General features: G+C 37.7%; 2 pseudogenes; both read left to right on the top strand.

Moving 5' to 3' along the window:
- The first annotated feature begins 768 nt into the window (after positions 1-768).
- LOC120043390 lies at positions 769-918 on the top strand (annotated as a pseudogene).
- A 6,958-nt stretch (positions 919-7,876) lies between these two features.
- LOC120043401 lies at positions 7,877-8,023 on the top strand (annotated as a pseudogene).
- The last annotated feature ends 4,464 nt before the right edge of the window (positions 8,024-12,487 follow it).

Raw genomic sequence — 12,487 nt, 5'->3', positions numbered from 1 at the left:
AAGCTAAGCAGGGTCGGGCCTGGTTAGTACTTGGATGGGAGACCGCCTGGGAATACCAGGTGCTGTAAGCCTTTTGTCCACTAGGGGGTGTGGCATTATTTCATCAGCAACACTGCCTTGTAGTAAGCATTTGATGCTGAATTGACTAAATGCAGCTTCTATGGGCTAGTCTCCCCTGCCCTTTTAATACGATCAAAGTTCCTTGTGTTGTCAGGGAGCAACTGCCTTTTATTTATAAGACAAATAAGAATATTGTTACTGAATGCAGCTTGTGTGTGCTCTGTGCTCCCTCGCCCTGTTCAAATGATCAAAGGAAATAATGCTGGTGAGGAGTGGAACTGGACTGGTGTCTGATGGCCCTGTGTTTTCCATGTTGGAATTACAACCCTTCTTTTATGGAGTAAATCAAAAGCACAAGAGAATCTGAGATGTTATCGATAATAAATCAATTGGTTTCATGCATTTGTCTGTGTGTGTGTGTGTGTGTGTGTCTGAATGTGATTGTATTTCGTCATATCGCAAACATTTGTGATATCAGATAGGTTAAGATATTAAAAAGTAATTGGTGATTTTTTCGACAGTGTTGCATGATGGGAATCTAGTGGTTCACTGATATAATCTAGTAAACAAAATAAACTACTTTTTCACTACTCTGTGTGCAAGTGCATTCCTAAACGGCATTTAACGCAGGTCGATGTGATATGATATTATCAGAACACAAAGTGGTTACCGTTAGCGGAAAATGTTGGCACTGGAGAGACTTTTCCTCCACTAAGCAGAAGAGAAACCGTGATCAAGAAGGTGGTTCACCCGGTGTGGGGCTCAGCCATTGCACTCTGGCTGTGCTGACCCCTTGTGAATTTTCCAAATGTGGGAATCTCGATTGCAAAATTTATGGTAGTGCTCGTTTGCGCTTTACCTTGATGTCTTTGTTAATGATAAACCGTTGCTTGGCGGCAGGCTTAAGGATGACTTGAGTCAACTGACTGTGCTTATGGAGATCTTTGAAGTCAGTTGTGAAGGAGACTTTGTGGACCAATCGAAAGGTGGAAACATTTGTTTGTAGCAAAATATTGTTGGCATTTTGTCAAAACATTATGTTGCGAAATGCAGCATTGTATTTATGCCACGCTGGTACTTCAATCAGGAGATAGTTGAGAAGCCACTCTAACCCCCCCCCGGTCATGATGTGTCATGCGCTTCCAATATGAAATTGTCCATACATGCGTTCCTCCTTAGCACAGAACAATGCAATAGGTTTTCAACATCCAGAGCTTTTGTGTATTTATTGTGGCTAGTAGGATAGCCTGCATGGGAAACTGTTGCTGATGATGTATTTGTCAGAAGTCATTGTATTTGTCCGTTTTTTCCCACAAGGCTGAAATATGTGCCCTCGCTTAGAAATGTTTGCAAGGTTTGTTTGTATTTCATCCAACTATCTGTGCTAAAAAGTGATGGCTACAGTATATGTAATTTCTTCCACTTTTTGAGTGAGCCAAAGTTCAAGCTGCTTATCTAATTGGTGAGAATGCAATGTCTGTTTATCAGACTCACTTTGACTTTATATGGTGTGCCAAGAGATGTACCTTCGCTTACGGCCATACCAGCCTGAATACGCCCATCCTGATTGGAGAAGTGACGACAGGTGCGAGTGTCTGAGCTGTGAGTGAGTGTTTGCTGGAGAGTGTTTGCTCGAGAGCTATTTTTGTTAATTAATTGGTTTTTGCAATATAATTTATTATTTTCTTCAGTTGAATAGTTTAAAGTTTGGTTAGTCTTCCCCCTTGCAGGTTTTCTGCTTGGGGGAGAGCCTTTTTTGGACCCATTTTTTGATATATTATGACGGACAACATGGCAACGACAAACGGAATGGAAAAGGACAACGAAAATGCGCAACGGAAGAAAAATGAAGATAAAGAAGGAATGAAATATGGAAAAGAATACACGGTGGCAATTGAGTTGGAAGGAGAAGACAAAGTGACGACAATGGAACTACTAAGAGCAATTAAGGAGGTGTGTGGAGAGGTGGTGGGATGCCGAATGAAAGGAGAAAAGAAGTATGAAGTTACGATGAGGAATGAAAAAGGAAAAGAACGGCTAATGGATGGAATACGAATAAAGGACACCAAGATACTGGCGAGAGATATTAATGTGAAGGAAGTGGTGGTGTCGTTCATGAATCTGCCTGTATACATGGAAGACAGTGCTATATTGGGCAAGCTATGTAGCTGGGGTGTATCAGCAGTCTCTGAAATCAGGAGGAGAGTTTGGCCAGGCACGGATATAGCAGATGGCACGAGATACTGCAAAGTCAAATTCACTGATACTGTGAAATCACTGCCGTACTCTACAAAGTTTGATACGCTTGAAGGTGGAGAGTACTTTAGAGTCATGCATGATAAGCAGGTCAGAGTTTGTAGGCTTTGTATTCAGCCTGGGCATATTGTGAAGGACTGCCCTGAATTTAAATGTTATAAGTGCGGGAAGCAAGGGCATTATGCAAGAGAATGTGTAGGTGGAAAGGAAAGGGCATTTTGCGAAGGATGTCGCATGAGAGCTGACGAGTGCAAATGTGGAGAGGTTGTGAATGAGGAGGGGAGCCAGGATCTTTTTGTGGAGGCTGATGTATCACCCCGAGTAGAAGAAGACGATGGAGGAGAAGACGTGGTGGAGGGAGGAGAGACGGAGAAAAGAAGAGGGGAAAAGATGGAACAGAAGACGGAGGAAATAGGAGGCAGTATGGATTCAGAGATAAGAAGAGGGAGTTTTCAGGAGGAGGACGGGAGTGGGATGGGTGGAGGCACTGGGGACTCACAGTTTTTGGGGGGGGCCTCGGGCTATGTGGGTGCTTCGGAAGGAGGTGAAGTGGAGGGGAGTGGGATGCTGACAACTATACAGGAGACGCAAATGGATACAAGCAGCACAACAGGCACAGGAAAGAAGAATTCGAGTTGGTTGGAAGAGATGGATTTAGAGGCAATTTCAGATTCAGAAGACATGGAAAAGATTGATAGAGCAAGGGTAAGCTACAGGAAGAGGAAAGTGGCGTTGGAGGTGAAAAAGGACGAAAAAGGAAGAAAACATGACAAAAGGTAGAGGAAAATGAGAAAATATATTTTCTTATTATTATTTATTGGAATGGTTAATTGTATGTCAATCAATGCGAATGGTTTAAGAACAATGGAAAAATTTCAAAGAATAGTTAAAATGAAGAATTCGGATATTTTATGCCTGCAAGAAACACATTGGGACAATGTATGTATTTTAGAAGTAAAAAAAATATGGAGAGATTTTATTTTTGTTAACAATGGCAGGGGGAATTCAAGTGGGGTTGCTATTTTATTGAGGAAGGATGTAGTGGATAATGTGAAACAGATATATAATGATAATAATGGGAGGATTTTAATTGTAGATTTTGAATATATGAGTAGGGTTTTTAGAATTATAAATATTTATGCGCCTAATACTGAAATAGAGCGCAAAGATTTATTTTTAGAAATAGGAAAATGGTGTGAGGGAAACTGTATTGTAGTTGGGGATTTTAATGTTAAAATGGATAGACTGGATATGACAAGAGGAGCTATTTTTAGAAGTGATGTATCTAGGGGGGTTTTAAAGAAGATGATGATAGAAAAAGGAATGATTGATATATGGAGGGATGAGAATCCGTACAAGAGAGAATTTTCTAGAAGGCAGGTGGTTTTAGGGGAGTTGAAACAGACACGGATAGATCTGGTTTTAGTAAATGAAGGGTTAAGGAATTTTATGAAGGATATTAAGTATATTTTTACAACTTTTAGTGATCATGCTGGGTTAACATTTTCGGTGGGGTTAGATAGGGAGGGGAAAGGGGGGGGAGTGTGGTGTATGAATGCAAGGTATCTAGGTGATGAGGAATATGGAATACAACTTAAATCTTTGATAGAACATGAAATGGAGGATAAGCAAAAAGGGAATGATAAGTGCCAGTGGTGGGAAAATGTTAAGAAAAAAATAAAAGATTTTAGTATTAGATATGCAAGGAAGAAAAGGAGTAGGATGACAAGAGAAGAAAATTATTTAAGAGCAAAATTGAATGAAGAAATGAGGAAATGTGATATTGATCCTATTTATAATATTGAAAGGTTTTTAGATTTAAAGGCACAATTGAGCAAATGTGAAATAGATAAATGTAAGGGGGCATCTATTAGAAGTAGGGCAAAGTATGTTTTAGAAGGGGAGAAATGTACGTCTTTTTTTCTTGGTTTAGAGAAAACTAAACAGACGAAATCATATATTAGTGAGATAGAAAATGTAAAGGGTGAAGTGGTAAATGATTATGTTGAGATATTAGAAACTGTACAGAATTTTTATAAGGATTTATTTAAGAAAGGGGAGGTGGATGAAGAGTGTGTAAAGGAGATTTTAGGTAGTGTGGATGTGCAAATTGGTGTTGAGGAAAAGCAAATATGTGATAGGAAGATAACAGTGGATGAAGTGAAAGATGCAATTAAGGGATTACAAATAAATAAAAGTCCTGGAGTAGATGGACTAATTGCAGAGTTTTACAAAATGTATGAAAGTTTTTTAGCACCGATTTTAATGGAAGTGTATCAATATATGGAAGATAATAATACTGTTTCAGACTCCATGGTGACAGGACTGATATCGGTTTTATATAAAAATAAGGGGAGCAAAATGAAATTAGAAAATTATAGGCCAATTAGTTTATTAAATTCAGATTATAAGATTTTAGCTAAGATATTGGCGAATAGGATGAAGATGGTTTTAAATGATATTATAGCACCTACACAAAATTATAGTGTGCCTGGAAGAGACATAGCTGATACCATCATTACACTTAGAGATGTGATAAATAAAATGAATAGCGATAAGAGAGGGGGAATTGTTTTAAGTATAGATTTTAATAAAGCTTTTGACAGGGTGGAACATGATTTTATGTTTAGGGTACTGGAAAAATATGGGTTTGGAAATAGAATAATAGGATGGATAAAATTATTATATAGAAAGGCAAAAAGTAGGGTAAAATGTAATGGGGTTTTAACAGATTCTTTTATTCTTGAGAGATCAGTGAGACAGGGGTGCCCTTTATCAGCATTACTGTATGTTTTATCGGTAGAACCCTTAGCGGCATACCTTAAAAAAGATCATTTTATAAATTGTGTAGAGACTCCGCAAGGAGGTTTTAGTTTAATTCATCAATATGCAGACGATACCACAATAACAGTTAGAGATGAGGAAAGTGTTAAAAGGGTGATGGAGTGTTTTAAAGTATATGAGAAAGCCTCAGGAGCAAAAGTGAATATGGAGAAGTCAGTAATAATGTATGTTGGGAAGATTAATGAGGAGATTTTTCCTTTTAAAATGGTAAATGATTATTTTAAGGTGTTAGGTGTGTTTTTAGGGGTGAAGGAACAGGAAGCTAGGGATATGACATGGAGTGGGGTTATAAACAAAGTTAGGAAGGTGGTAAATATGTGGAGGGGGAGGTCTTTGAAATTAAAAGGGAAAGTAATTGTCATAAATTCATTGTTGATGTCAATTTTTATTTATGTAATGAATGTTTTGGATATGCCAGAATGGGTTTTATCTGAAATGAATAAAATTGTAGTTGATTTTTTATGGGAAGGGAAGGGGGTGAAAATAGCTTTTAAAACTTTGATTGCAGGTTATGAGGAGGGGGGCTTGAAGTTGGTGGATTTAAATGTGAGGAAAACAGCAATTAGAGTCAAAATGGTACGTAAATATTTATATGGGGAATTAGATTATGGATGGAAAAGATTTTTTAAGGAGTATTTGCAGGAGGTTGGGAGGATGGGGGACAATGGTTTATTGATGTGTATGAAAAAGGAAATGTTAGGTAATATACCTTTGTTTTATAGAGAAGTGTTTGAGGCTTGGGGGGAGTTTTTACCAAATATTTATTATGAGTGTACCATTTTAGACAATATTTTAAATCAGCCAATTTTTTTAAATCCCAAGATACAGTATAATAATAAGATGTTGTTTTGTAAATATTTTATGAGGGCTGGGATGAGACAGATTGGGGACATCTTATATGAGGTAATTCCGGGGTTCCTTCCAAGTCAGGCAATATTTGATAATGTGGTTGAAGAAAATGATGAAATAAGTAGAACTACTGTGGAGAACATGTATAAGAGAATATTAGGATGTCTTCCTGGGGAGTGGGGTGTTTTAATAAATAAAGAGGTGGCAACAAGAGCTAGGGGTTTACCGGTTTTATATTATGAAGGTAATGGGAAGAAGCATGATTTGTCAGGTTTGAAAGTTAAAAAAGTTTATGAAAAATGTATTTTAAGAGAGATAAAAACTCCTGCTTCGGAAAAAGTGTGGTCTAGGGTGTTTGCAAATATAGATGTAAAATCAATATGGAAGAATGTAAATGTAAAATATAATTCTATAGAATGTGAAGACAATGATTTTAAAATGAAACATAATAGAATTTTTACGAACGTGGTTTTACATCAAATAAATAGAGATATTAAAAGAGAATGTGATATTTGTGGTACGGGGGTGGAAAATTTTATGCACTTTTTTGTTGAATGTAGTAGATTAGATGAGTTTCATAAGTTTTTAAAGGGGATTTTAGTACAACAGTGGGGAGAAGAGATTGTTGCTGGGGTTGAGTGGAGGAGGTTGTTTCTTTTTGGTTTAACTGGGAAAAGCAAAGTTATTAATTTTAATTTGATGAATTTTGTTCTTAGTCATGCCAGATACGCTGTAAGACTAAGAAGGAATTTGGGACATTATGAAGGGAAAATTGTGAGTGTAGAGGTTTTATTTAGAAGTATGTTAGAGAAAGATATAGAAGTAATATATAAATATGGTGGATGTAATTTTGAAAAATTGTTTGTGTGGGGGAGCAATTTTATTGAAATTGGGTCGAATGGAAAACTTGTTTTTAATTATTAATTGGTTTTGGTGGATGATTGTGTTTCTAATAGGTTTTATTTTCTTTTCTTTTTTTGATTTTGTAAAAGGATGAATTGTTCAACCTTTTGATTGTTGATTGAATGTTGTAAATGTTATGTGTTTCTTCATAATAAAAGAAAAAAAAAAAAAAAATACGCCCGATCTCGTCTGATCTCGGAAGCTAAGCAGGGTCGGGCCTGGTTAGTACTTGGATGGGAGACCGCCTGGGAATACCAGGTGCTGTAAGCCTTTTGTCCACTAGGGGGTGTGGCATTATTTCATCAGCAACACTGCCTTGTAGTAAGCATTTGATGCTGAATTGACTAAATGCAGCTTCTATGGGCTAGTCTCCCCTGCCCTTTTAATACGATCAAAGTTCCTTGTGTTGTCAGGGAGCAACTGCCTTTTATGCATAAGACAAATAAGAATATTGTTACTGAATGCAGCTTGTGTGTGCTCTGTGCTCCCTCGCCCTGTTCAAATGATCAAAGGAAATAATGCTGGTGAGGAGTGGAACTGGACTGGTGTCTGATGGCCCTGTGTTTTCCATGTTGGAATTACAACCCTTCTTTTATGGAGTAAATCAAAAGCACAAGAGAATCTGAGATGTTATCGATAATAAATCAATTGGTTTCATGCATTTGTCTGTGTGTGTGTGTGTGTGTCTGAATGTGATTGTATTTCGTCATATCGCAAACATTTGTGATATCAGATAGGGTTAAGATATTAAAAAGTAATTGGTGATTTTTTCGACAGTGTTGCATGATGGGAATCTAGTGGTTCACTGATATAATCTAGTAAACAAAATAAACTACTTTTTCACTACTCTGTGTGCAAGTGCATTCCTAAACGGCATTTAACGCAGGTCGATGTGATATGATATTATCAGAACACAAAGTGGTTACCGTTAGCGGAAAATGTTGGCACTGGAGACACTTTTCCTCCACTAAGCAGAAGAGATACCGTGATCAAGAAGGTGGTTCACCCGGTGTGGGGCTCAGCCATTGCACTCTGGCTGTGCTGACCCCTTGCGAATTTTCCAAATGTGGGAATCCGATTGCAAAATTTATGGTAGTGCTCGTTTGAGCTTTACCCTGATGTCTTTGTTAATGATAAACTGTTGCTTGGCGGCAGGCTTAAGGATGACTTGAGTCAACTGACTGTGCTTATGGAGATCTTTGAAGTCAGTTGTGAAGGAGACTTTGTGGACCAATCGAAAGGTGGAAACATTTGTTTGTAGCAAAATATTGTTGGCATTTTGTCGAAACATTATGTTGCGAAATGCAGCATTGTATTTATGCCACGCTGGTACTTCAATCAGGAGATAGTTGAGAAGCCACTCTAACCCCCCCCCCGGTCATGATGTGCCATGCGCTTCCAATATGAAATTGTCCATACATGCGTTCCTCCTTAGCACAGAACAATGCAATAGGTTTTCAACATCCAGAGCTTTTGTGTATTTATTGTGGCTAGTAGGATAGCTGCATGGGAAACTGTTGCTGATGATGTATTTGTCAGAAGTCATTGTATTTGTCCGTTTTTTCCCACAAGGCTGAAATATGTGCCCTCGCTTAGAAATGTTAGCAAGGTTTGTTTGTATTTCATCCAACTATCTGTGCTAAAAAGTGATGGCTACAGTATATGTAATTTCTTCCACTTTTTGAGTGAGCCAAAGTTCAAGCTGCTTATCTAATTGGTGAGAATGCAATGTCTGTTTATCAGACTCACTTTGACTTTATATGGTGTGCCAAGAGATGTACCTTCGCTTACGGCCATACCAGCCTGAATACGCCCCTTTTTTGGAAGTTTCAGGAAGTGAGTGAGCAGCAGGTGTTGGATTGTTTGTGAATTGTTTGTAGAGAGAAAATCGTTTTTGGTTTTGCTGGTTTATATACTTTAAGTTTGGAAGTTTGTGTGGGGAGTGTAGCTTATTTTCTTTGTAAATATTTGCGTTTTTATCCCCCAACGGCGTGAGCTGTTTGGGGGATTCTAAGTAAAATAATTGGACGGATACAATGGCTTCGACATCAAGAATAACAACAACAATGAGAATGGACAACGGAGAAAAAAGAGCGTCGAATGAAGAGTTGAGGAGAAGAAAATATGAGAAAGAATTGACGGTGAACGTGGAAGTTATTGGAGAAGAAAAAATAACAACGATGGAATTGCTGAGAGGAATAAAAGAAGTATGTGGAATGATATTGGGATGTAGAATGAAGGACAGAAATAAGTACGAAATAACCATGTCACACGCGAAAGGAAAAGAAAGACTACTAGACGGGCTAAAAATAAAGAGCTGCCAAATAATGGCGAAAGAACTGGGAAATGATGAACTTGTGGTGTCCTTTTTGAACATGCCGGCATATATTACGGATGAGGAAATACATGACAAATTACAAGGATGGAATGTGAACGCAACAACACCAATCAAGAGGAGGATGTGGCCAGGAACGGACATTGTGGACGGGACGAGATTTTGTAAGGTGAAGTTTACGGACAGTGTGCAATCATTACCTTACTCAACCAAATTCAACACTGTAGAAGGATTTGAATATTTCCGAGTGATCCACGATAACCAAGTGAAGGTATGTAGACTATGTATTCAACCGGGACACATACTCAAAGAATGTCCAGAATTTGTATGTCATAAATGTGGTGAACAAGGACATTATGCCAGAGAATGTTCGAACATCGGTGATATGTGTAGAAGGTGTGACAGACCTAAGGACAGATGTAAATGTAAGAAGGAAAAGGATGTCTTATTTCTGCAAACACTGGACCTCATTACTGAAGAAGAGGTTGAGAGGAGTGAGACTATGGAGGGGGAGGAAGAGAGTGATATGGAAAGTGTGTCGCAGGTGATTCCAGAGACAGCTATAGATATGCTTGGAGAGTATGTAATGCCTTCTGGCAGTACTCGAGACGCAGTCTTGGTCTCTGCTGCTGACAAGGTGGAGCAGCAGCACATGATTGGTGAATTGGATACACAGGTAGAGATGGTGCAGGGTGCTTCTCAGGTGCCTGAACCAGCTTTAAACCTGTGTGAAAATGAAACCAAGGAGAGGGCTGGGTCCACTGGAGTTGATGGCACTGTTAAAGAATGTTTTACAAAAGGCTTGGATGTTGCTCCCCTTACAAGTACAAGTCAGGAGTCAGACGAAGAAATAGATATTGAGGATTTTCAGCGGTTTGCTAGAAATAAGAGAGCATTAGTGAAAGCTAAGGAGGTGACGGGATCTGGAAAAAAGAAAAAGTCTATTTTGAAATGACATGTTTGTTTTTGGCTATATTTCTGCATATATTAACAATGATTAGAGTTGCATCACTAAATGGCAACAGTTTAAGAAATATGAACAAATTGGAGCAGGTTTTGGTGTCTGTTGAAACGGACATGTGGTGTTTTCAAGAGACTAATTGGACGGACGCCAAAATGCTGGAAATTAAGAGCAAATGGTCTGAGCTCATTTTTTGTAGTCACGGAAGTGATAAAACATGTGGAGTGGCTATTTTGGTAAAAAATGATGTGGTTAAAAATGTCAAGCAGGTATATGCAGATAATCAGGGAAGAATTATTGTTATTGAGTTTGAAGTGCAAAATGTCATTTTTCGTCTAATTAATGTTTATGCTTCGAATATTGAAGCGGAAAGGAGAGATATGTTTAATAACCTAAGAACACTGTGTTCAGAGAACTGTATACTAGTAGGAGATTTTAACGTGAAGTGTACTAGAATGGATGTCTCGAGATGTGATAGTTTCAGACATGATTCGTCTAGAAATGCTTTACGGGAATTAATGAATAAGGAAAATCTTGTAGATATATGGAGGGCTGAAAATGTAAATAGAAGAGAGTTTTCGAGAAGGCAGGTGGTGTTAAATGAACTAAAACAAAGTAGAATTGATTTATGTTTAGCAAAGGTAGATGTGGTACAGCAGGTTCAGAAGATGACATATAATTTTACAGCATACAGTGATCATGCAGTAATGTCATTTCAGATAGGTTTTGCTGTGGAGATGAGGGGGGGAGGTGTCTGGTGTTTAAATGCCAGTCTGTTAAAGGAAGAAAGTTATATAAAGGAAATTGTTGAATGTATCGAGGATGAAATGTCTAATGTACTGTTAAAAGAGAATGTGTGTTTATGGTGGGAGGAAGTGAAAGTTAAAGTAAAAAACAGGAGTATTAGGTACTCTAAAAATCGTAACCGTTTAGATAAGCAGAAAGAAAAAATGCTTAGAAATAGGATGTTACATGAACTTGAAAAGGCTGATGCTGATCCAGACTATGATGTTGTGAACTATTTGAAAATCCATGCAGAGCTAGGGTTTTATGAAAAAAAGAAATGTTTAGGGGCTATTGTTAGGAGTAAGGCACAGTACGCCTTGGAGGGAGAGAAATGTACTTCCTTTTTTCTGGGGCTTGAAAAACGAAAGAAATTTAAGAGTTATATTGTAGAATTAGAAAATGAAAAAGGTGTAAAGGTAAATGATTTTGTTGACATCTTAGATTCAGTTGAATCCTTTTACAGAAATCTTTATAAAAAGAATGATGTGGACAAAGTGTGTGTTGCAAAAGTGTTGGAGAAAATCAGTGCCAAAGTATCTCAGGCAGATAGAATGATGTGTGATGAAGATATTTCAATTGTGGAAATCAAGAAAGCAATTGAGAACACTCAAGGAAATAAAAGTCCAGGTTTGGATGGTTTAACAAATGAATTCTATAAAGCTTTTGTGGATATTTTGGCACCCATTTTATTGAAGGTTTTTCAGTATATGGAAGAGAATAAGGAAATCCCTGAGTCTATGTCAATTGGTATGTTAACCATCTTGTTTAAAAATAGAGGCAGTAGGTTAAAGTTAGAAAATTATAGGCCTATTAGTCTTCTGAATTCAGATTATAAAATACTGACTAAAGTTTTGGCTAATAGGATGAAAATGGTGATTGGAAGTATTATTACATCAACACAAGCCTACGGAATACCCGGAAGAGATGTTGCCGATGTAATTTGTACAATTAGAGATGTTGTTAATCAAATGAAAAATGAAGGTGGTATAGTTTTAAGTTTAGATTTTAAGAAAGCTTTTGATAAAGTGGAACATAGTTTTCTACTACAGACTTTGGAGAGGTTTGGTTTTGGGCCAAAATTTGTATCTTGGATTAACTTGTTGTATAGTGGAGCAAAAAGTTGTGTTAAATGTAACGGAGTGTTAACAGATACTTTCCCTATAGAGAGGTCAGTAAGGCAGGGTTGTCCTTTGTCAGCTCTGTTGTACAGTGTTTCTACAGAACCTTTAGCTGTTTTAATACTTGGAGACAAAGAGGTGAGGGGTGTGGGAATCCCAGGTGGTGGTGTCAGTGTTATACATCAGTACGCTGATGACACTACTTTTACTGTGAAGGATGTAGGTAGCATTGAAAGCATTATGAAAATCATAGATATCTATTGTAAGGCATCGGGGGCTGAAGTTAATATAGAGAAGACGGAAATTATGTTCTTTGGGGATATCAATGCAAATAAGTGTGAGATTCCATTTAAGGTAGCTAAGGATTTTATGAAG

The sequence above is a fragment of the Salvelinus namaycush genome, unplaced genomic scaffold (genome assembly GCF_016432855.1).
Source record: "Salvelinus namaycush isolate Seneca unplaced genomic scaffold, SaNama_1.0 Scaffold901, whole genome shotgun sequence".
Lineage (NCBI taxonomy): Eukaryota > Metazoa > Chordata > Actinopteri > Salmoniformes > Salmonidae > Salvelinus > Salvelinus namaycush.
The sequence above is the reverse complement of the archived record's forward strand: the minus strand, read 5'-3'. Positions and strand labels throughout refer to the sequence as shown.